Genomic DNA, 11252 nt, shown 5'->3' on the forward strand with positions numbered 1-11252 from the left:
GTAGGGACTCCTGATTCTGTTTGGTAGGTCCCTTCTTACAAAGCCCACAAGCCCCTCACGCAGACAGGACATTTTCCTCCTACCTTGGCTTGTCCAATTTGCATTGTCTAAGCACCAGGAAACCCAATTCAAACCTGTCTGTACTGAATTCTGTGTCTCTTCTCCCAGAGGCTGTTGGCTGACTTACTGATTACTCCTCTGAAGTCTCCTGGCCTCTACCTGATGGAACTGATCAAGGAAAAGGTCATGCTGAGGGCCGCGGTGGGGTTTACTCACCACCAGCCCACCTTCAGCACAAGCGAGGCCACCCTCAGAGTCTGGAATGGGTGCTGTCAACATAGATAAAGACTCTGCATTGTGTTTTAAAATATATTATTTTTCTTTTTTTAAACATTTGCAAAAAGGAGTGGTGAATTAGAGAAAACTCAAAACCGCAAATCTCTTATAGAATTGTATAGTATTGGTGAAACTAAGAACTCATTTGGGGAGGAAAAATGTTTCAGTCCTAGGAATTCTTAAGTTATAGAGGAGATATAAGGGTAAATTCATACATTTTATAGTTTGGTCTTAGTCATATTGGGATTCATGAAATGTATTTAGTAAGACAACGGAACTCCCTAGGTCAGGCGTCTAATAACTATTATAGCTGCCATTTACAAAGCACTTACTATAAACCAGCCACTGTGCTAAGTACTTTCCATGCATTAACTCATTTCATCCTCACAATGACTTATGAAGTGGGTGACATTTTTGTCCCATTTTTATAGATGCTTAGATGAACGCTTAGAGACATCGCACAGGTTGTCCCTTGTTGCGTCCTGCACAACACAAGCCGTGGGAAGGCGAGGGAGGCGTTGAGGGTTAAACTCTCATAAAGAGACAGAGACTCAAATATAGTTAAATCACAGAGGACCAAGGGACTCACAGCCTCAAGGGACTGGAGCCCCGAATCGGGTCACTGTGGGTATTTATTCATTTTTTGCAATAGAGATCACATGATTAGGGGCAGGGTCTGGGAAACTCTTACACCATAGAATAATCCTTCATTTCAAATCCCATAATAGTCCCAAAGCAACCCATGCATACCATCCCCCAAATGACCAAGGTGTGGTGCATATAATCCCTGGGGGAACAAGTCTCACAAGATAAGATTATCCCATGAGCCAAACAGGAGGGGCTAATGTTCTAATGGGTCCATTACACCTGAGGGTAAAGGACAACAGTTGAGGCATGCGTCAGCAGCTTCTCAGAAGAGGAGGGGCACAGCTACCTCCTAACTTTACATTAGCTCATGGGGGTCCTAGGGGGGGTCCCGTCTGGCTTAGGTTGTTTCTCCCGTGAGAAATCTGGTACCCGTCTTTGACTGCAGACCCTGCTTACAAGGACCAAACATGGAGACTTAGAGTAGCATAAACTCAGCCCCAATGAGGGACAATCCCGCAGGGTCACCTTTCCCTAAAGAAAGATTGGAGGGGACAGACTGCTAGGTTGCTGTGTGACTACAGTCCCTCAGATAATAAACAAAAATCTCCTGAGTCAAACTATGCCTGACTCTTGAATCAGAACTCTTAGTCATTATACAATATTAACTTGCTATTAAAGAAACCCATTGTTCATTCCTTCACACACTTTCATCCATCAGAGAGCCAGTGGGAGTTTTAAGCATACTTGCTTTTTAGGAAGCTCACTCTGGCAGTGGAGTCTGGGATGACCTACGTGGAGCAAGAGACTGGTGGCAGGGACACAGTTTAGGCTGTCATTGCAGTAGACGGAGCAAGACATGGAAAACACCTCCTCTTAGGTAGTAGCAGTGGAGATGGACAAGAGGAACCAAACTCAATATTTGGTTTTATAGTAGAATTAGTAACAGTGGATGAGAAGACGGTGTGAGGGGTGAGGGAAAAGGAGTTAGGCAGTGTGAGCGCTCAGCAGGTCTCACCAGAGGACACACTGCCGGAAGTACGGAACAACAGTGTGGCAGGAGAGATGCGAGTCTCCACTGAGGCAGAGAGTCAGCTTTAATGAAAGGAAACCGGAAGGCAAATCACTTGGATCTGAAAGTAGTTTTTGTTTGTTGACCCATTATGTTGTAAACGATGTCTCTCTGAAGGTAAGAGAAACCAGGGAGTTCCAGAATGTTTAGCACACAGAGGGCCAAACAAGCACTCTTTAATTTACTAACTAATCATATTGAGACAGACTCTCCAGTAATCTAAATATTTGACTTTGCTCAATCATAAGCAGTACATTTCCCATGTTAGAGTTTCCTGCCAATAAATGTCAGAGGAAAAGGAGTATCTTTTTGACATAACATTATTTGTCCACTTAGAAAGGAAACCTTTATTATTTCATAAAATTGAAAAACATGCTTACCAATCTAGATATTTGAATAGCTAAATTGGTACAGGAGGTTTAATGATGACTCATAAGATGTACTTAACGTGTTTCTCTGAAAATAAGACCTAGCCGGATCATCAGCTCTAATGCATCTTTTGGAGCAAAAAATATTATAATAGCCAGATTTATGCTATATTATATTGACGCGGACTTATATTATATTAAAATAAGACTGAGTGTTATATTAATTTTTGCTCCAAAAGATGCATTAGATGTGTTAGGCTAGATCTTATTTTCGGGGAAACACGGTATAATTAATCACTTGCAATTGTAAACAAAACTTAAGAATTACTGGGACTGAAACATTTTTTCCTCCCCAAATGAGTTTTTACTTTCACCAATACTATACAATTCTATAAGAGATTTGCAGTTTTGAGTTTTCTCTAATTCACCACTCCTTTTTGCAAATGTTTAAAAAAAGAAAAATAATATATTTTAAAACACAATGCAGAGTCTTTATCTATGTTGACAGCACCCATTCCAGACTCTGAGGGTGGCCTCGCTTGTGCTGAAGGTGGGCTGGTGGTGAGTAAACCCCACCGCGGCCCTCAGCATGACCTTTTCCTTGATCAGTTCCATCAGGTAGAGGCCAGGAGACTTCAGAGGAGTAATCAGTAAGTCAGCCAACAGCCTCTGGGAGAAGAGACACAGAATTCAGTACAGACAGGTTTGAATTGGGTTTCCTGGTGCTTAGACAATGCAAATTGGACAAGCCAAGGTAGGAGGAAAATGTCCTGTCTGCGTGAGGGGCTTGTGGGCTTTGTAAGAAGGGACCTACCAAACAGAATCAGGAGTCCCTACCCTTAGTTAAATAGTCAGTCCTTGTACATTTCTGATGATTCGCTTGTTCAGTAGAAAAAGCAGAAGGAAAGTCATTTCTCCTGTCCTCCCAATTCAAAGAATCTGTGGAGGGAGGGCAGGAAGTTAAGGGGCAGGGGACCTTTGGACAGCTAGGCCATTTCTGATTTTATTAATTTTAAGGAGGTCAGGATGGGATGAGTAATGCTGCCACTCCCTGGAGATTGTTGTTCTTTGAGAGGCCAACAGCTTTAGGAGGATTAGTGATACCTTGCCTTCTCTTTTCTCTCATTATGCTTACTGTACACATAATCTTTGCCATTTGTTTATTGGAATCTTACTGGTTTTATCATCACATGAATATGATATTTTCCCCCTATGCATGTATAATCATTCTCCTCTTCAGTTACAAGTCTTATTTTCATGAAGGCATAGCCTGCATCTGGTTATCACCCCCGCCCCCACCTCCATGTGTGCCCAACACCTAGTGTAGTGGCTGCTGCATAGAAGGCACTCAGTGAAGAGCTGATGGATGAATAACCGAATAAACATGTCACCAAATGGAATTCTGAGAGCCCTAGAAACACGGACATTGCTTGATGTGCAACTTCTTAGGTTGTGTTTCACCGTGAGAAAACGTCTGAACAAAAATGGGATCAAACTGTACTGCATTCTTTTTCCCTTAGGGCATCACCTACCCGCCTCCAGCTCATTACACAAATGCCCTTCCACAGTAGGAGTACGTGGCAGAGCAGAAGTCATATGAGGTCTGCCTGAATCTAGGGCTTGGCTCTTAACTTCGCTGCCCCTAAGGTGGCTGAGCGTTAGGATCTGCCAAGAGAACTCAGTGTCACAATCAGAATACTGGAAACTCAGAACACTGGAAAGGTATTCTGGTGTTTTGTAACAGGGCTTTCTGTTAGAGATAAGTATGGGGCAAAGTCTAGGTTTCCGCAGCCAGAAGTTGAGGCAGCTGTGGACGATGGCATTCTCCCAAACGAAATCATCCAACCTGGAATTCCCATAAATCACCCCTCATAGTTTTATGGGGGGATGTACAAATTTCCAGAAAGAAACCCTGGTTAAGGTATGGAGGCAACGAGCTAGAGTAGAAAGAGCACTAGACAAGGCATTGTTGGCGTCCTTGGTTCTGGTCCTTGAGTGAGCCATTTATATTCTCTGCAGCTTCTCCTTCAGAGAGGCCTTTGCACGTTGACTGTTTCTTAATGAGTAGAGTCATTACTGGGAGATCTGGGCTACGTGTCAGACAGAATGAGCTGGCTGAGCCTCTAGAAGAGAAATTCACAGATATACAAACGAAGCACTCCAGTTCTAGGGAGAAGACTTGGGTCCTCTTTCCACCAATTAGCGATCTTAAAAAGCAGAAAGACCTGACCTATTAAGTCTATTGCCTCCAAGTTTGAATGCTATGTATTAGTTTGAAAAACTAACTCCTTATTTATATATTTTTATATTAAAAATGTGTTAAGAGTGTACCTTATGTACCCTCACTAACCACTCTTTCCCTACTCTCCTCCTTTGTCTCTCCATTCTCTCTAGAACTTGTGTTATTAGCAGATTTCAGCACCATTGAGAGGAGGTGAGAAAGGCATCCCCACTGTTCATTCTACATGCCATTTGGACGTTGTGGCGGGGGGGGGGGGGTTGTTCCACTGGTTGATAAGTATCAGCTATCTGCAGCACGACATCCTACTCTCAGCCCCTAAGCAATAGATAAGCCCAGCCTTCTGTCACTAACAAATACGCTAAACCACTGTTTTCTTAAACCCTGCTATACTGTCCGTGCCCTCACTTCACGTAAATGAATTTCGCTGTGGACCAGTCACAACCCTCTCTACACTCTACCTGCCTTCCCACTACTGTCTTCCAAAGAGTCCTGGGTAGGAAGGCTCTGGGGTGTGTAATCCCGTTTATCTTTGCCTATATCCTTCACCAGTTACAAACACTGAAACCTGCCTTTCCCCTGTTGATTCCACTTTATTGTCATCTTCACCCATGGGGTACACCTCCTGCCATTCCTGAACAATAGAATAGGAAAGGGGGTCCACATCCTCTTTACTCTGCACCACAGGTTCCACATGCATTACCCCCAATGCTCTTTGAGTGTCTTCTCCTGTCAAATTCTCTACCAGCCTCTCCCTAGCCTGACCCATGTTATCTGCACAAGTGGTTTCCAAAACAGAAAGATTTTCAAACACAGGCATTCCTGAAGTCCACCCCAAAACTTGCTGAATCAGACTTTTCAAGATTCTGGCCCAAAGACTTGCATTCTAAAACTGCCCAGCAGATGCTCTGATATAGACAATTGGGTTAGTAATGTTTGGGGACAAAGCATCTCACTACTCTATTTGTTGTCACATCTCCCCACTCCTCTCCCACCTTCATGGAAAATTTCCACACTTCACTCACTGCCCTCATTCCAACATATTCAGTGCGAACCCTCTCAGTGACATTAATTATATGGTTGAAACTTCCAGCATCCTGAAATGTAAGAGCTTGTTCTCTTCAAAGCCTTGGTATTTAAATATCCGGGAAAAGAATGTTCCAGATGAAAGGAAGAGCTAATCCAAGCCCCTGGGGTGAGACGCATCTAGGGGGTTTGAAGAACTGGGAGGAGAGCATTGTCCATGGCTCAAAAACAAGTGAGAGGAGAGAAGTAGGCAATGGGGGGTGAGTCAGGCAGAGGAGTCTTGTAAGCCATTGTAGGGGCTTTGGCGAAGGGTAACACTGAGCTCGTCTGGAGGGTTTTGAGCAGAGAATGACATAACCTGTGTTGTGTTTTAAGGCCTGGTTGCTATATTGAGAAGAGACTAGTTGGGGGCAAAGGTGGACATACGGACGCCAGGTGGGAATTCATCACAGTAATCCAGACGATGGTGCAGAAGGACAGCACGGAAGTGGTAGGTATGAGGATAAGTGTTTGCTTTCTGGATATGGTTCTTTGGACAAGTTCAACCATTCCAAGCAGGCTGGGATTTTACTGCATCTAAACAATGTCCATGTTCATCTCTCAGTGACTAATCCTACACAATGCACATCATTGTATCAAAGCTCTTCCATTTTCTTTACTTCCAAACTCCACCTTCATGCTACCTCTATCAATCTATGCAGATGACTTCTCTTTCATTCACTCATTGATTCATTCAATCAATAAAAATTACCGAGAACCTGTTACAGGTGCGTGCTGTGCTATGTCTCTGCTGTGCTTAGATATATGGCAGATTGTCTGTCAATAATCCTGGCAAGGTTCCCACCCCTGGGTTGTGCACTGTAGGGTCAAAGTCAGAAATGCAAATAGGTAGAGAGTGATGAGTCCTGTGACAGGTAAAGGACAGGTGCCCCTACTTTCCCTTAGTTCTCTATCCCCCGTCTCTCTCATTTTCTGTCTCATTTATCAGAGAATGACTTGCTCTTACTACACTCTGGGCTACTCTGTCTCCAATGGTCCTTTGGGCCCCTGGAACTTGGAGCGTGTGGTCTGCCCTATCTTTTACCTTCAGTCACTTTCTCTTTGTTAGCTCTCTCCCTATATTTCTCTCCCTTGTCTTTCAAGGAATCCTCCTCTGACTTTTGCATGTGTTAATTTATTTGATAATTCAGCAAGTATTTATTGAGTGGAGACATGCACTTTCCCACCTACTTCAAGTCTGCCCTTGGACAACCGAATGTGGCCAGGGAGAAATATACAGCCACGGTGGCTACTCTCACTTTAAATTGATGACCTCAGGCTACCTTGCAATCCTACTATACTTCCCAAGTTCGTTCACTTTGCCATTCTCCTCAATGACCATCTTTATCTTTTCTCCTGAAATTGCCAACACCTCTTCTTCCTCCAGCCTCCTCATGGTTGATGACTTTACTTCCCCTTTCATGGAAGAAGAGAAGCAATCAGAAATGAACTCCATGGGCTCCCCCCACCAGATCCACTTGACCTACTTGCGTTTATTTTCAGATACTCTGCTGTCTGTCCTGTTACTAGGCGGTTCCTCTCCATATCACTACCTAAGGCCACCCTTAGCTTTACACCATGCAGACAATAGTGACTCCTGTTGCTAGTGAGTGAACAAGATATAAACATTAGTATCCATTAATCCTCTGTTTGCAAATATAGTTGCAAACAGAGTCTCATGTGATCATGACTTGGGTGAATAGAAAGGAAAGGCAACACAGACATTCATTTTACGTGGGCGTGTGTGTGTTTCAAAAATTGTATCGTCTATAGCTTCAGACCATTGTTTACAACCATCTGTACATGGAACTTCAAGTGTCAAGTAGAAAAGACTGTCACCTAGCTCTTTGAATATGGACATGGACAAATCTTAGATGTGTAGTTTTTTATTTATTTTGTCACCAAAATTCCTGTGTATTTTATTATGGAAATATTATTTACTTTATTATCTTTAACATTTTTTAACCTAAAAAATTTATACTACATACTGGTTAAGTATAGAAAGAAAATGGAATATTTTCCCCAAATTTCTAGAGTTTTATTGTGCATTGAACACAAAACATTCACTAATGGGCTCATTAATTATTAAATAATTAGGTAATTGGTGTTTTAAATTATTTTATATTGTGTAGCTATCTTTGGTATGTTGTTAATAGGGGTTTAAGTGGTTCAGATAATTGTGAAATTTGACTAGAAAGGGCTTATTATTTTTTATATGTGAAATAATTAAAATAATTTGTTATAAAAAATTTGCTACTTCTGACCCCTTAAAACCAATTGCTACTTAACACACTGTGAGGAATGGATTCAATTTAGATAATGGGAAATGTCACTCTTTTTGTGTTAGGTACTTATTGATTGATCAGCACAACATAAACTTCATGAGCCTAGGGACATTCCAGCACATGAGAGAGTGCTGGCGTGTAGGAATAGCTCAACGAGAACTTGTAGAATGACTAAAGGAATGAACGAGCACCTATTATTTACCTATCATTTACCAGATAGTGTAGTAAGCAATATACAGAGGGTGCCAAAAAAACTGTATACACATTTTACAAAAGGAAAACTGTATTAAAATTGTATTGTATTATAATACTCAATACAATACTCAATACAATACTCAAGTGTATTGTATACTCAATACAAGCCACGTTTGACTTCTGTAATTACAAGAGGTACTCAAAGTGGTTACCATCAGTGTCCAGACACTTCTGATTATGGCAGACTATTGCTTGAGCTATGTTGACGAAAATGTCCACTGTTATACATTTTTTTGGCACCCCCAGTATATATGTGACAACACAGACATGCTTTCTGTTGTTAATTTAGATAAATTTACATTTAAATTCGTCCTGGGAAGAGTTGTGTGTGTTGTTTTTTTAATTAAATATTCCTATAAGTCAATGGGACTTCAGAAATTGTTCACGTTTCCAAAAAAGAAGTCAGCTTGGTTCTCAACTGATGATTTGTTGCCCTGGTAATTATGTTGTAATGAATGTAGTTGACATCTTCTGTTCCCAAATGGTATAAATACATATAACAAATCTTTATAAAGTCAAAAGAAAATCTTAGCATATCTCTCTCCTCCCATATGCTAGATTTCTTATTCAAACCAAGAGTTTGAGAATTTGAGATTGTATCTCAAAGAATAGCAAATAATAATGTAATAGTTGACTAAACAGAGAGATGAGAGTCAAAAAGAGTATACGTGCTGGCTAGTCCAAAAAAATGCAGCAAAGGGAAGAAATAAGAATAAACTTCATTTGGTTTCAGGCAGAGAATCACTTTTCTCTTCATTCTGTCTTTAGACAGTTTGGAACAAAGTCAATTTGTCTAGGCTGCGCTACAGAATTCTCTCTCTGGAATGTTTTCAGTTAGGATGAGACACAAGAGGTATTTTCTCTTGAGAGTTGGAGGCTCTACACACACACACACACACACATACAGACCTCATCTCACACAGCTAACTCTGCTGGTATTTTCAACTCACAGTGACAAGAGGGCAGACAGTGACACCCCATCCCCCACTCCCAGGAAATACAGGAAGCAAAGAGTTCTCCCCCCACCATTCCCTTCACTGGGAGCCTGGCACTTCTCCAGTTGGACTGCCATTTTCCCATAACACATGTTCCCTCCTCTGTCTTTTATAGGTTTCTTAGAGTTTATACATTAGGTCTATTGTGTGTGTGTGGGGGGGGGGTGGACAGTTCCTCCATCTACCCATCTTGAGTTTGTATGGCTAACAAGAAAATTGGCATAAGACCAGATTAACAGAAGAAAAACCAATTTAATATATGGACACGGGAGGTCATAAATGATGTTCAGACCATGATCAAATCAGCTAGTTTTATGGACAAAGAAAAACTACTTTTGGGAAGATTTGACAAGACAAAGAAACTTAAGTTTTGGTGCTCATTACTGAGGAATCTAAGTCAGGTTGGAGCTTGGGTAGAAATTTAGTAAAAAAATAAGAAAGTTTGTATATAGAGGCTTTTGGCCCTGAATTCCTTAACTATGGTGATAAGGGTGTCTCTCTCAGTCCCCCAAAGCACGGAGGGCAAACTTTCACAGGGGACACTTATTTCCTGCATTCAGGGAAACACAGGAGGGTCGATGTGCCCTTCTTGCATTTGGCTGCTTGTCAAGAAATTTTAATTCAAAGGAATCAACACACCATTGTGGGCTAGTTGGGAGCTGCCTGGGTCCCCACAGTGCCTGGCACCTAAACAGTTTCACTCCCATTATGAGGGATCTCCAGGATTGGGGGAGGGAAGCAGAGTCCCTTCCACTTGATTGTCCTCAACTAAGGAGACAGATTATTTTTATTTAAAACAAATCTTTTATTAAAGGTTAGTTGGCATATAACACTATATTAGCTTCACGTGTACAACATGGTGATTTGTAGTATCTTATGATGCTGTACCTACGTACCTTATGAGTGATCACTGTAATAAGTCTCGGAGCCATCGGTCACCGTGCTAAGCTCCAGTTATAATATCAGGAGCCAGATTAGAGAGCACACTTCCTCACTGGCTGAGCCAGCTGAATGGGGCCTTCCTGTACCTTGGAGCAGAAAGCTGAGCATATGCAGACAGAGTGGTGGAAAGAGCCTTCCAGGGCACCCATGAGATTTGATGTGCTAGCCTGTCACTTTCGAAGCTCTGGGCTTTACACATGCACTCAAAGGGATTTCATGTCTGACACTTCTGCCATCTGGCCCAGGAGGGACCATCCTGAGGAAATGACTAGAAAGGCAAGTTCCTGAATGGAGGAGCCGTCCTGTAGCCACGCACACCTTCCAGCAGCCCAGATGCCATCCTGGTGCTCCACAGCCTTCCTCTCCAAAGCCCAGGTGAGCCCTGACTAAGCCCCTCCATCTCTGACAGCAGAGCCATCCAGACCCATGGCTGCCCAGGCACGTGTACCTTGTCTCCTCAGGGTTGCCCAATGGGGAAATGACCTGTGGATGAAGGTTACAGCTGGTGTCCAGTAAGCTCTCCTTTGTAATTTTTTAGGGGAAATGACCTGGAGGGACTTTTCCCAGGTGCCAACTGTAGCTTTTCTTCCCTCCCCATGAGCCCAACAGGAAAGGCTTAGCATAAATACCAGGCACCTTGCTCCAGCAGGCAGGGTCCAGCAGCTCTGCTCCACTGGAAATCAGGTGAGGGACTAACCTAAGGAGTGATCAGTTTTAAATACTCACTCTGTTCTCTCTTTTCCCACATGATTGTAATTTTTTAAAAAATAATTAGTCTGTTTTGTGTTTGTTCTATTATGAGGTCTGTACTGGCAGGGTGGCACAGTGTAAATGTTTCTTGATTAATTACAGCCTGCTTTAGGAGGTCTGTTTGGTCCTAACTGACATCTTCCTCCATCAGTACCACCTGGGTGACCTGTTAGACCATCTTGGGCTCTGGGCTGACGGCTCTGAGTGAGGTCCTACTGCAGTGTTTCCTACATGGACAGCTACAATGCAATGAGAACAAATGGAAATGAAAAACCAGGCTCTCTTTGACATAAGAATCCCAAAAGGGAGTGTACCAGTCTAGTCTGTGTCTCCCTGACCCTCTCCTTTCCTTTTAGCATC

This window comes from Rhinolophus hipposideros (genome assembly GCF_964194185.1).
Source record: "Rhinolophus hipposideros genome assembly, chromosome: 10".
NCBI lineage: Eukaryota > Metazoa > Chordata > Mammalia > Chiroptera > Rhinolophidae > Rhinolophus > Rhinolophus hipposideros.